Source organism: Giraffa tippelskirchi, chromosome 7 (assembly GCF_054371585.1).
Source record: "Giraffa tippelskirchi isolate mGirTip1 chromosome 7, T2T-mGirTip1v1.2.pri, whole genome shotgun sequence".
Lineage (NCBI taxonomy): Eukaryota > Metazoa > Chordata > Mammalia > Artiodactyla > Giraffidae > Giraffa > Giraffa tippelskirchi.
The window spans coordinates 12,169,471-12,181,838 of record NC_137281.1 but is presented as its reverse complement, the minus strand read 5'-3'; positions in this window follow the sequence as shown (position 1 = coordinate 12,181,838).

Below are 12,368 nucleotides of genomic sequence, written 5' to 3'. Positions count from 1 at the left end.
TCCAATGATGTCCCATTGTCACTTTGTAATTACCTGGGCAGACCAAATCTTGGAATGATTTCATGGAGCAGTTTTTTTACCACCTCCTCAGCCTTCTCAGTCCGGGTGGGAACGCCGTCAATCCATCCTGTGAATGTATCTATCATGACTAATAGGTATTTATACCCTTGAAAAACTGGCATCTGTGTGAAGTCCACCTGCCAGTCCTCTCCTGGATAGGTCCCACGTTGTTGGGCGGGCTGGGCCAGCTGGGGTCTTCGAGCTCCTTGGGGCTTGTTTAACTGGCAAGTGGGTCAAGAGGAGACCGCTTGCCTTACAGTTGTTTGGAGGCCTGTTCCTCTGAAGGACCTTTATAGTAATCTTTGGAGGGCCTTTTTCCCTAAATGAGTGGTGGCATGTAAGGAGTTAACCAAGTTGCATTGGAGGTTTCCAGGCAGAAAAAGGAGTCCCTCCTTTTGCAACCACCCTGTATGATCTTCTTGAAAGCCCTCACTCTTAGCTTTAAGAGTCTCACCTTCAGTATATGAAGGAGTTTCTGGCAAATTAGTCTGTGGAACTAAGGTGGCAATCCCTATTAGGTCATTGTTCTGTAATGCTGCTCTCTTAGCTGCCTGATCAGCTGCTTGGTTCCCTCGTGCCACTTTCGTGCTCCCTTTTTGGTGTCCTTTACAGTGGGAGACTGAAACCTCAGTGGGCAGATGGACTGCCTCCGAGAGTCTAAGAATTTGATCACCATGTTTGATTGGGGACCCTCGGGTGGTCGAGTGGCCCCTTTCTTTCCAAATAGCCGCATATGCAGAAAGGCATACTTGGAGTCAGTGTAAATGGCTAGTCTTTTTCTTTTTCCCAGCTCTAAAGCTCGAGTCAGGGCTATGAGCTCAGCTAATTGGGCTTAAGTACCCAGTGGCAGAGGCTTAGCCTCTATGGTCTCAAAATTGGAGACTATTGCATACCCGGCTCTTCTTTTTCCATCTGAGACAAAGCTGCTTCCATCAGTGAACCAGATTTCCTCAGGATTGGTCAGAGGATCTTCCGACAATCCCTCTCAGGGTTTTGTCCAGTGGTCCAAGGTTTCTAGGCAAGAGTGACAGGGGAGAGAGCCCTCAGGGGTAGGCAGGAGGGTGGCTGGGTTAAGAACCTCACAAGGGGATATAGTGAGGCCTGGATTTTCCATCAGCATTACTTGATATCTGAGGATTCTTTGATCAGACATCCATAAATGGCCTCTCCCATTTAGGAGTTGTTTTACTTGGTGGCTGGTAAAAATAGTTAGTTTGCCCCCAAAGGAGAGTTTTAAAGCGTCTTCTATCATGATTGCAATAGCTGCAAGATTTCGAAGGCAGGGGGGCCAGCCTCAGGCAGTTGGATCGAGTCTCTTGGATAAGTAAGCTACAGGCTGGGGCTCAGACCCCAGGCTTTGAGTTAACACTCCCAAGGCTATTCCCTCTCTCTCATGGACATAAGGTTGGAATGATTTTTCTGGGTCTGGCAACCTCAAGGCAGGTGCCTGAGTTAAGGCCTGTTTTAGTATAGCCTCTTGCCTTTTTTTGAGGAGTTCCCCACATCATTGGGATTGAATCATCCTGTCCCTTTAAGCTTTCATAAAAGGGCTGGGCAATTAGACCATAGTTGGGTATCCAGATTCTACAATATCCAGTTAGCCCCAGGAAAGCTCGCAATTGTTTTCGAGTCGTGGGGGAGGGCAACTGGAGGATTCCCTGTACCCGATCAGAGGACAGCCTCCTAGACCCGTGTGTAATCTGAACTCCCAGGTAAGTGATCTTTGTCTCGACCATCTGTGCCTTAGCACGGGAGACTTTATAGCCCCTTTCTGCCAAAAAGTTTAGAACCTGAATTGCACGTTGTTGGGCATTTTTCTCATCTGGAGAACAGATTAGTAGGTCACCTATGTATTGTAATATTTTCCCATTAGGTCCCAGGTCCAGATCTAGGAGATCCTGGCTAAGGGCCTGTCCAAACAGGTGGGGGCTATCTCTGAACCCCTGAGGTAATCCTGTCCAAGTCATCTGTTGGTGTTTTTCTCTTGGGGCTTCCCACTCAAAGGCAAAAAGATATTGGGATTCTTTAGCCAGTGGTATGCAAAAAAATGCATCTTTGAGATCCAAGACTGTAAACCACTTGGCACTGGGTGGGATTTCTCCCAAGATTACATAGGGATTGGGTACTGTGGGATGGAGGGGGACTACAGCCTCATTTATGATCCGGAGATCTTGAACCATTCGCCAGGTTCCATCCTTTCTTTACTGAGAGGATTGGGGTGTTACATGGTGAATTGCTAGGGATCAATAGCCCACAAGCAAGGGATTTTTTTATTAAAGGCTGTAGTCCTACCCAAGCACTTCTTTGTTGCTGGGATGGACAAATATTTTCCCACCAGTTTCTAGTGGTCCCTGAGTGTCCTACTCCCTTATTGGGAAGAGATATACTCACTAAACTGGGGACCACCCTTGTGATGGGAAGCTTTTCAGCCCCTAGGGCCCTATAGCTTCTGGTTACTACTGAAGAACCCATTACACCTTCTCCAATAGAGAGGGACCAAAAACTATGGGAGGACAAAATTAACCCCCAGGTGTGGAGCCGGGGGATTCCTGGACGAGCCCACCAAGCTGAACTGGTCATCATTGTCCTCCGAGACCCCACTCGGTTTCCTAACCGGAAACAATATCCAACTGAGATCACAGACCTGGTTTCAAGACATAAGGAAGCTCAGGTTCTTGATGTTTCATCACGGAAAGAATCCAGTGAAAGACAAAGTGATAGGTAAGAAGTGGATTTGTTCATAGGGAAACACTCTCCACAGACAGTGTGAGCCATTACAGAGGGCGAACACAACGGCCTGGAAATGTGGTGTGGTTAGTTTTTATGGGCTGGGTAACTTCATAGACTAATAAGTGGGAGGATTATTCCAGCAGTTTTGAGGAAGGGGAGGGGATTTCTAGCAGTTGGATCATGGCCCACTTTTTGGCCTTTGATGTTGACCTCGGAACTGTCATGGCACCTTTGGGTGTGCCATTTAGCTTGCTGATGTGTTACAATGAGTTTATACCAAGGATCGAGGTCTAGTCAAGTTGACTTGTTGGCCATCTTGGACCCATTTGACTTTAATTTGTTTATATTGTGCCCTCGGGCTATGTCAAATTTGTGCCCTGCCCTTTCCCCTCCTGTTTCAAAGGAGCCTCAGAATATTCACCTGAGGACTTACCCAGATGCTGGCCAAGGTGTCTCCATGTCCCCGATGCTTTCTCTTTCCTTCAAATAATTCTTTGGAGCAGAAAAATTCAGGCTGGCATAGGCTGGAGAAAGAAGGAAACTTCTTTAAGGTGAAGGTGGCCTCCCCAGCTTCTAGGGTGGTCCTCCCTCACCCTCCACTTCTGACTCAGAGCCCCCACTGCCTGGATGGAGTACCTGATATGACTGGGGCTCAGCCTTCTTGATAAGGGTCCCAGGCAACCTGGCCTCTGAAGGAATCTTCCAACCCTCTGTCTTCTCAAAAGAGGCTGGCGTGGAGGAATGACCTCGGAGAGTCTGATCAAGCCGGGGGACCCCCATGGGGCTGCCCCTTAGTCAACCCCACGCCGAACGCCCAATTTGTTGCCAAAATCCGGCCTCTGTACAGTGGTGCGGGATGAAATCTTTAAGGAAGAGTTGGCTGAAGTAGAAAGAAATAGCTTTACCGTTAGGACAGGCAAAGAGGGCCACAGAAGGCAATGCCTTAAGACTGTGTGTCCCAGCCTGGTGGTGGTAGTGAGGCGTCTCACGGTATTTACGGAGCCGTGGTCGGTGGTGAGGTAACGAGGAGGCAGCGTCATCAACCTTCTGGTTCCAAGTGGCCTGGGGTTGACTTGCTTGTGGGCAACATACAGTTAACTTTCTCCACCTGGTAGGGGTTTCAGTATCTGCTAAACAGTTCACACATAAGGCACAGAACAATATCTATAGGCCTTGAGGAAGAACTAAATAAAGGTCCTTGATTTTTTCTAATGGCTGAAGTATTATTTTGGCTTGTTTGACTGTTTTCCTTTTCTTTCTGCATTTTCTCACTTCTCTGATTAAATTTATTCTTTTAAAACATTTTTTACTTTTATTTTCTGGCCTCATTGCATGGCAAGTAGGATTCTTGTTCCCCAACCAAAGATCAAACCCGCGTTCCCTGCACTGGAAGTTCAGAGTCTTCACCCACTGGACCCCCAGGGAAGTTCCCCGGTCACCATCCGGCCCTTCCCCTGCTCTGGGCCTGGCTGTATCTCATTCAGCACAGAACCAGGCACAAGACCACATGACAGTTTGGTAATCCTTTATTTCTCCAGGGTCAAGTCTATTTACTGCGAGGAAGGCAGAGCTGGTGTGTTGCTTATAACAGCAAAAGTTCAATTTCTAAATTTTTCCAGTGTTGGAGGAAATTACATTTTAGCGACCAACACGGGAAGCCAAGCTGGTAATCTGTGTCTCCTGAACCTTGTTATCATGTTAGTGATGGCTCCCCAGCTTTAAATCAGTCCTCTCTCTTAGACAGAAGGAGTCGGTATTTATAATTAATAAGGATATCCAAATCTCTACTGTTAACTTCCCTCAATGATGCGGCTTCTTAAACAATAATATACAATGTCGTCTTCTAAGATTTCGCAAAGATAGCATAGATTCCGAACAGATATATAAAAAGAAATTAAGCCATAATGACTTCTGCTGGTTGGCGACCAAACATCTTTTTAAAGATGTATATGATATTATTTTTTGAACAATTCACGTTTAACTGGTTGCTATCTCGCGTAGTACAAATATCAGCATCCCTTGGACTGGGCAACCCAACAGTTCAAGGGTTTCAGGGGTTGTTTCGTTCCATATATCGTTAATTTATCTAGGAGAAGCCCACAGAATATCTACTATATATTATATAATGTGATATATATCTACTATATATTATATTATGTATTATATATTATATAATATGATATATATCATATATGCTATATACCTGTATGTGTGTGCGCGCTCAGTCGCGTCCGTCCAACTATGACCCCATAGACTATATAGCCCTTAGGTTCCTCTGTCCATGGAATTTTCCAGGCAAGAATACTGGAATGGGTTGTCATTTCCTGCTCCAGGGGATCTTCGTAACCCAGAGATTCAACCTGCATCTCTTGCATCTCCTGCATAGGCAGGCAGATTCTTTACCACTGTGTCATCTGGGAAGCCCCATATTATATACTATATATATATATTTTTTATTATACCTATTATTATAATATATATCAGACACTGGTATGTATCTGGTACCTGTATTTTGCTTGACTTTTATTTTCTTTTCCATTAAGAGTTTTGTTCTTTTGCTTACTTAAAAAAATTTTTTCTTCTAGGGGTATAGTTGATTTACAACGTTGTGTTAGTTTCAGGTATACAGCAAAGCGAGTCAGTTATACATATATCCACTCTTTTCTAGATTCTTTTTCCATATAGGTCATTACAGAGTACTGAGTAGAGTTCCCTGTGCTAAACAGAAGGTATTCCTCATCTATTTTATATATAGTAGTGTGTACATGTCAACCTCAGTCTTCCAATTTATCCCTCCCCTCCTTACCCCAGGTAACCATTAGATTGCTTTCTACATCTATAATTTTATTTGTTTTGTAGATAAGTTCATTTATACCCTTTTTTTCATTTCTCAGTTGGTATGTTTTAGATACTTTTGGTTAGATAAAATGAAAGACTAAACAATCTATTAAGTGGGAGAAAACAGCGGCAAATACTATATGATATCATTTACATGAGCAATCTAACAAAATACCACAAACTAGTATATGTAACAAAAAAGAAGCAGACCCATGGATATATTGAACTAAATAGTGGTTTCCAGTGGGGGAAGGAGCTAAACATACTGGAGGAGTGGGAGGAACAAACCATGGGAGGAAGACAGGCTCAAGGATGGACTATACAATACAGGGAATATAGGCAATATTTTGTAATAACTGTAGATGGAAAGTAACCTTTAATCATCAGTTCAGTTCAGTCGCTCAGACGTGTCCGACTCTTTGAGACCGCATGTACTGCAGCAGGCCAGGCTTCCCTGTCCATCACCAACAACTTAATCATTATAAACAATGAAATAAACGTTAAATTACACTTTTTCTTTTTAAGGGAGTTGAGTCTGGGGGTGCCGGGAAAGGGGGAAAGTGAGGGAGGCCAAGGGAGGAAGGGGACTAGAGCGTGGGACCCGACGGCAGGGTTGCCAGGCTTGCCAGGCTCCGGCTGGGACCCCGCTGAGAGAGGCAGCAGTGCTCCCAGCGGTGGGCAGGGCACCCAGCATCTGGGGAAGCCCTGTAGGAAAGGGAACGGCCGTCTCTGGGCCTCAAATGTCCTTCCGCTGAGTTTCCAAGGTGCTGAGATGTGTGAGGAAGTGAGACTAGCTGAGACCACAGTGGAGGCTGAAAAGGAGCCAGAGCCAAGGGAGGGGAGGGGAGGGAAGGGGAAGGCGGGCGACGAGTTTAGGGGGCAGGGAATGAAGAGCCGGCTACTGCGCGGGGGGGGGGGCGGGGGGGGCGGGGGGGGCGGGGCTGTTTTCTCAGTCTCAGTTTCAGTTCTCCGTCACATCCCCCAGTGTTGGAACCGCCAGCCTCCAGGCCCCCCTTGGGAAGCACAGAGCTTGAGGCGGGGCGCGGGGGGCGGGGCCGTGCTGCTTTCTCAGTTTCAGTTCTCAGTCACATCCCCCAGTGTTGGAACCGCCAGCCTCCAGGCCCCCCTTGGGAAGCACAGAGCTTGAGGCGGGGCGCGGGGGGCGGGGCCGTGCTGCTTTCTCAGTTTCAGTTTTCCGTCACATCCCCCAGTGTTGGAACCGCCAGCCTCCAGGCCCCCCTTGGGAAGCACAGAGCTTGTGGGGGTCCACACCGTCCACAGGCTTCCCCTCCCAGAACGGTCCTTACACTTCGAGGGCTCCTCGGTGGCGTGGAGCTGCTCCTTCCCTCTGATCTCACCCAATTCTCTCCCTTCCCCGGGGCCGCGCATCCCTGACTCCTCTCAAAGCCCCACGGCTCCGCTACCCGCGCCCTCCCCTCAGGTCGGGATCAGCCCTCCCCAAACTCCCAGGTCGGCACCCACAGCGCAGATGCCCATTAAAGGTTCATTTGGCAGCACCCCCCCCCCCCCGCCGTTGACCAGATCCCCAGATGGAGTGGGCAACTTCCTGGCCAGCCAGGTGCCGTTCCCCAGCAGACTGGGTGACCCTGCTGCTTAAGAGCAGCCAGTCCAGGCCATCACGGAGAACCCATTCCTCCAGGGAGAGGTCTTCCGGCGACATGGGGCCATCCGCATTCAGCCTTGAGGGGGAGGGCAGAGGAAACACAGGCTCCCCTGTCCCTACTCCTCTGGGAGTATTTACTCCAGACTGGGAGGAAGCCCAGAAGCCCTTTTGTAACCTCTGCCCAGCAGTAACCTAATAAAGACTGTGTTTCTCAAAGATGGGGGAAAAGCCCCCCTTCCCCCACAAAAAAAACCAAACATAGTCCACAAAGACAGTATAGATACCAAATGGATATATAAATAGAAATCAAGCCACGATCACTTCTGTTGGTTGGTTACCCATCTTTTCAAATATACATATGCTCTTCTTTTTAAAAAATTTCACGACCATCCAGTTGTACGGCACCGAAACTATCCTGTGTAGTACAAATATCAGTATCCATTTGATTGGGTATGGGATCAACCGGTTTAAGGGTTTCAGGGCTTCCTCCAGTCCACATGTTGTTAAAATATCTTTTATAAAGTTTGTTACCTTGAGTGTGAGAAATTCAGCCAGCATCTCCTCTAGGACTCCCAAGATCTTATCCATGATAAGCGAAAGAAGTGACGACATGGCGAAAGCGGGAGTTGTGGGTGCTCCTTTCAGACCACATCCTGAATTTATATCTGCCGGGAGACGTCGTGGGAGGTGCCCTTTCACAGAGGAAGTGTCTTGGCCAATGAGCAGATGACACGTAACAGGGCATCACTTGATGTATAAAGTTACTTTCCCTTTCACTTGTTTGATGGCCAAAATGTTGGATGGTAAAAATTCTTTTAAAAAAATACTTAAAAAAAATAATCAGATGCTCTGGGAAACTATATATCAGACCCTTTGGAAAGAGAGGTAGCAGTGAGGAGTGATAAGAAAGGTTAGGGTTCTGACCTGGGGTGAGGTGAGGGACTGTAAGATGCCAAAGCACCGTCAGGGTAAACTGTCACTGAGAGAAAGGCCGCTCTCCAGACTCAGCCCAGGGGCGGGGTGTTCAGAGAAGAGCTCCATGTGATACCACTTAGAGCCTCAGAACCAAGGCCTTGGTGTGGGAGCTCTGTGGGCTGTGTGTGTGAATATGTATCCATATATGTCTGTGTGTGTGTATGTATGTAGGTATGTGCCTACATACGTGTGTGTACACCTGTGTGTGTGTATGTCTGTATTTGTGTGATTCTGTCTGTGTTTCTGCGTGTTTTGCATGTTTGTGAAGGGAGTTAGCGATACACCAGCACAAATCTCCTGGCACACAGGAGTCGCAGGGAAGAGGAGCGGGTGCAGAAAGGGTCCAGGAAACCAGGTGGAGAAGGGGATTGGAACCCTTTGGGGCTAGAAAGGCAGAGTTTGAGCAGGAGTGGGGGATGTCAGAACCCCCGGAGGAGACAGAAGTCTTGAGCTGAGGGCGCAGGCGATTCAAAAAAGAAAGGACATGAGGAGTGGGGGTGGGGGTCAGAATAGGGTTCCTGGACGCCAACCCTGGGGAAGTGAGGGAAGGGCTTGGGGTAGGGCCTAGAATGTAGGACAGGAGGACAGGGTTTCCAGGTTCAAGCTGGGACCAGGCTGAGAAGGGCAGGGTTGCTCTCAGAAAGGGTCTGGTTGGGGACGCCAGGGTCTGGGGAAGCCCTGCAGGAAAGTGAATGTCCACGTGGGGGCGCCAAACGTTCTTCCATGGAGTTTGCAAGGCGGTGAAATGTGTGAGTAGGTGAAACTAACTAACTGAGGCCACATGGAGGCTGAAAAGGATCCAGGACCTAGGGAGCGGAGGATATAGTGGGCAGAAGAATCTAGAATACAAGGAGTGGGAAGGGGAGGAAATGGAGGATGGGGCAGGCCTAGGATTGTGCAGAGCCCAGAACATCTAAAAGAGCAGGGGAAGAGGGACGACTTTAGGGGGCAGGGAATGAAGAGAAAGTTGCTGTCCTGTGGGATGGGAGGGGAAGTGACTCTGCAGAGATGGGATAATTTGTGTAGCTTCTGTTTTTCAGGCAAAAAGAGGCCGCAGGCGCATCCCGCCCTTTGGAACCATCAGCCTCCCTTGGGAAGCTCAGAGCTTGCTGGATTTCACACCATCCACACGCTCCCCTTCTGGGGACGGTCCTTGCCCTGGGAGGGTTCCTCTGTGGTGCAGAGCTGCTCCTTCCCTCTGTTCTGACCCTGTTCTGTCCCTTGAAGACTGGCTCCTGGGACTTGTGCATCCCCGACTCCTCTCAAGACCGCCCTGGCGCCTCTGGCGCCTCTGGCCCCTCCGCTCAGATGGGGAACCGGCCCTCCAAGCCCCCAAGTCTGAGCGCGGGGTGGAAAAGAATTCCCAGACGCAGGGCATTTCAGAAGGGAGTGAGTCCCTTAAACACAAAGAGCAGAGCGTGGGCGCTGCGAGCGCAGCTGGCTGACAACTGCTGACAGGCCAGGGAGAGTCGACAGTGCCCGTGAGGTAGTAGCCAACTTTTGTAGCCTTAAAACAAAGAAAATTCCTGCTGTAAGGTTGGGACGCTATAGGGTGTTTACTGGAGTGGGCATCTTTGCCTAATTGGGAGTCAGGCAGCTTTTAAGTTACCATTAGGGGGCTTTTGGCAGCAGTTATAAAGTGGGACAGTCAGCTTTCGAGGTGACCTTGGTTCTGGGCTCTGTTTCTGTGGCCTGGGTGCAAGACCTCACACCTGTGGCCTGGGGCAGGGCTCAGTGTTCCCCCCTCTTCTTATTAATGGGCCAAATCTTTGGCCCCTTTACCCCCTGCTCATGTCTAACTACCTGCCTATCCTCTCTTGGGACGTGGGGACCCAGGTCATTGGGAAAAGGGGCAGAAAGCACTCTGGCTTCTTCCTGCTGGACAGGAGGGTCGTGGGGTCCTGGGTCCCAATGCCCACACTCTGTCAGGTGCATTTTTGGAGGGAGATGAGAGTTTATGGAATGAGAAAACTGCTTGTTCTAGCGTAGTCCGTGTGTCAACCAGCTGGTATCCTTGTTGCATCAGCATCTGGAGATTTTTATTTGTATTCTAGAAGAAACAAACTTAACAAGAAGGTTAGCGATACATGGCCTGAAGATTAATAGAAGTAGAAAAGCTGCCAACAGGCCTAAAAGAGGGGCTAGTCAGGAGAACTAGGGCCAGATGTTGATTGGTCTGTGATGCTGGTGCTTCTCTAGGTATGAGAAGATGCAAGAATAGGGGTTCATGAAAATCTTTACTTGAAAATGTCTAACTATCTGAAGGCCTGTCCTGCAAGTTTTTCTTAGAGCACAGAATGCCTCATTTGTGATTTCTACCCTGAGTTCCTTTCTAAGGGTGTTGAAGGCCAGCAGCTGTAGTGGCTCCCGATTTAATCTTTGTAGAGGCAGATGGCAAGTGCCACTTTCCAGTCGCAGACTCCCTTCATGGCCATGGATTTGACCATGGTTTCGGGGGCATATTGTGGTCATTTTGTCCCATGATGTTAGGAATGCTCGTTCCCAGGTCTAGTGAAGATATTTTGATTGTCCACTCAATGTGCGGTTACTGGACTAGGCTACGAAAGTAGCCAAAGTCCTGGATCATGTCTGCCTTACTAGTAGTCTCTTACAGTCCGTGAAAATATTCCCTCTTGTTTCTTCTCGTATCTAGAGTTACATTATTATAATCATTGATCTCATACGGAACTATATACCATCATTTTATTAGAGACTCAGTCACACAATTGGTAATGTAAGAGACAACAATTCTGTAACTGTAAAATGTTAATGTAGAAAGCAACATAGCTAGCAGTAATAGTAACGTCACAAGTAAGAATTTAAAAACTTTTATTAGGTGTAGCCCAGTATTTACCTTGTCGTCTGACTTACTTTGTTGAATGACTATAATCTGGTGTTAATCTTCTGGTTGTAGATCATGGAGCATCTGATCTTTATCCAAAGATTGATTATGAAGTTAGTCTTCAGAAACAAACTTAGAATGTCCTCTTATTAACTTAATTAAATTTTATAACAACAAATAATTATTTCAGAAGTGAATCTTAGTAAACACTAACCTTAATTAACAAAACTAGGATTTAATATTCAGTGAGACAAATTTTTTTCTACCATTACCCTAATTTTTATTAAACACAGCCAAGACTACTTTGTTTTTAATATGTTTGGCCCATTGACTAGAGATGTCATAGGTCTGTCATCAGTTTTTGTTGAGGTGGGTTTTTTTCTTCTAGAAGTCCCCACTATACTTTGAGATTTCTGTGTATATCAGGAGACAGTCTTTTTATTTACCTGATAAGGTTGTTCCGGATGTCTGGCTCTAGGTGAGTGATCACACCATTGTGGTTATCTGGGTCATGAAGATCTTTTTTGTACAGTTCTTCTGTGTATTGTTGCCACCTCTTCTTAATATTGTCTGCAACTGTTAGGTCCATACCATTTCTGTCCTTTATTGTGCCCATCTTTGCATGACATGTTCCCTTGGTATCTCTGATTTTCTTGAAGAGATCTCTAGTCTTTCCCATTCTATTGTTTTTCCTCTATTTCTTTGCATTGATCACTGAGGAAGGCTTTCTTATCTCACCTTGCTATTCTTCGGAACTCTGCATTCAAATGGGTATATCTTTATGACCCAGATAACCATGATGGTGTGATCACTCACCTAGAGCCAGACATCTTGGAATGCAAAGTCAAGTGGGCCTTGGGAAGCATCACTACAAACAAAGCTAGTGGAGGTAATAGAATTCCAGTTAAGCTATTTCAAATCCTAAAAGATGATGCTGTGAAAGTTCTCTACTCAATATGCCACCAAATTTCGAAAACTTAGCAGTAGCCACAGGACTGCTGCTGCTGCTGCTAAGTCGCTTCAGTCGTGTCCGACTCTGTGCGACCCCATAGATAGATGGCAGCCCACCAGGCTCCGCCATCCCTGGGATTCTCCAGGCAAGAACACTTGAGTGGGTTGCCATTTCCTTCTCCAGTGCATGAAAGTGAAAAGTGAAAGTGAAGCTGCTCAGTCGTGTCCGACTCTTCGCAACCCCATGGACTGCAGCCTACCAGGCTCCTCCGTCCATGGGGTTTTCCAGGCAAGTACTTGGAGTGGGTTGCCATTGCCTTCTCCCTGGAAAAGGTCAATTTTCATTCC